The sequence below is a fragment of the Oncorhynchus nerka genome, unplaced genomic scaffold, assembly GCF_034236695.1.
Source record: "Oncorhynchus nerka isolate Pitt River unplaced genomic scaffold, Oner_Uvic_2.0 unplaced_scaffold_11136, whole genome shotgun sequence".
Lineage (NCBI taxonomy): Eukaryota > Metazoa > Chordata > Actinopteri > Salmoniformes > Salmonidae > Oncorhynchus > Oncorhynchus nerka.
Genome location: NW_027030197.1, coordinates 1 through 1,975, shown reverse-complemented (window position 1 = coordinate 1,975; position 1,975 = coordinate 1). Strand labels below are relative to the sequence as shown.

Here is a 1,975-nt window from a genome sequence, read left to right as displayed (position 1 = left end):
CCTTAAGGTATGCTAATACAGGGACACGCAACGTGAAACCAAACGATTTATTGGGTAAGTATGACTCCTTCTACGTCTTCTGATGGAAGAACATCAAAGGTAAGGGAATATTTATGTGGTTATTTTGGGTTTCTGTGGACTCCAAACGTACTGCTAATATCGGAGCGCCGACTCCTAGTATAGCCAAGTGAACGATGTCTGTAACGTTAAAAATAAATGTAATACAGCGGTTGCATTAAGAAGAAGTGTATCTTTGTAAAAATATGCAGAACATGTATATTTAGTCATGTTTATTGCTTGTTATCTGACGTTATCTGTCGGAGCTATCATCATTTCTCCTGACATTTGAGTAGCATGTTTTTTTTTAAATGTCGTCAACCGAGATTTATGGATATTATATAGCATATTATTGAAAAAAATGTAAATGTACTGTGTAACATGTAATATTACTGTCATCTGATGAAGATTTTCAAAAGGTTAGTGAATTATTTATTTTTAATCCTACTTTTAAATTTTATTTTTTCTGGGACAAAATGGCTGCCGCTTGCCTTTTGTTTCGGTGGTGATCTAATATAAATATGTGCTATGTTTTCGCCGTAAAACATTTTAGAAATCTGACTTGCTGGGTAGATAAACAACTTGTTTATCTTTCATTTGAGCTATTTTACTTGTTAATGTGTGGAGTTTAAATATTTTTAGGAATATTTTTTCGCATTGTGCGTTATGCTAATGAGCTTGAGCTGTAGTCACGATACCGGATCCGGCATTGGTGGACTATGAGGTTAATGGTTATTCATGAGAATCGTGTTGTTGTATTGTTGAGTGTATCATGGGATCTCACCTGAAATCTGTGGCTTGACTACAAACCTGTAACCTATGCTACTGTGGCCTATAGAGCTACATAAGGATGGATAACCAGGTGTGTAAAGGTGTGAGGTGGATCCGTATCCCAAATGGACAACTAATCCCTATGTACTTGTGGGAGATCTGAGAGAATATGATTGGTATAAGAAACACCACTAAACTCAACCCTCCGGAGGGGTCAAGAAAATTCAATTTTCGAACTAGCACGGCAGGATTTCTAGTCCATCGCCTTAACCACTGGCCACGACAACAGGAAGATCCACCAATGGAAAGATTTCTAGTCCATGCAGCCCTTATAATGCAATAAAATGAAATGTTCCCCTCTCATCATTTGTTATTAACAGGCATGTCAGCAGTGAATGGGCCACCAGGCATAGCCTACAGAAAGTGATAATTTTACAACTGAAAGACAATGCAGTAACTCATTAACTCATTATAATGCAATAAAATGAAATGTTCCCCTCATTCATTTGTTATTAAGTACAGCTGTTTTCTTATTTTCCTTGATCTTTGCTCAGCTCCAGAAGGTTTGCATTTGAGAGTGTTTATTATAAATGGTTATTTCATCATCTTATTATTACTGCTAAGCAGCATGACTCCTGAGAGGAACTAAACAATTGTCAGAAGTGGGATTTGAACCCACGCCTCCATGGGAGACTGCGACCTGAACGCAGCGCCTTAGACCGCTCGGCCATCCTGACTACAGCACATTACCTGGGTATCGGGTTAAAGAGTATGGGGTAAAAGTAGAAATAGGCACAGCCTTCTAAAATCACCACAGAGACCAGTACATTTATGCACGATACCACGATACCGACTTGCACTTTCAATAGTAATTTGTTTTTATCAATGAAAAACTCCAGTCATTGATTTAACCTCAATATGGCCTTCAATGGAAAAGAGTAGTAAATCGTCATTGAATGAACGCTAAACCGGCCTAAGAATATGGCCATTCTGATGTAAATGATAAAATTCCTCAGATAAGACCGAAAAAGTGTATGGAAATATCAGCAATCATCAGGGTAAGAGTGACAACAGTCCACATGGGGGAATTAATAAATGGCTTAATGGGTATTTTCAACGTTAAATCGTGTTATTATTTATTTTTAGG

The 1,975-nt window shown here is 37.6% G+C and overlaps 1 non-coding gene across 1 annotated transcript; it reads right to left on the bottom strand.

Moving 5' to 3' along the window:
- Positions 1-1,482: 1,482 nt before the first annotated feature.
- Positions 1,483-1,565, bottom strand: trnal-cag (transfer RNA leucine (anticodon CAG)). The gene has a single exon. It is a non-coding gene; the product is annotated as a tRNA-Leu (tRNA).
- Positions 1,566-1,975: the final 410 nt, after the last annotated feature.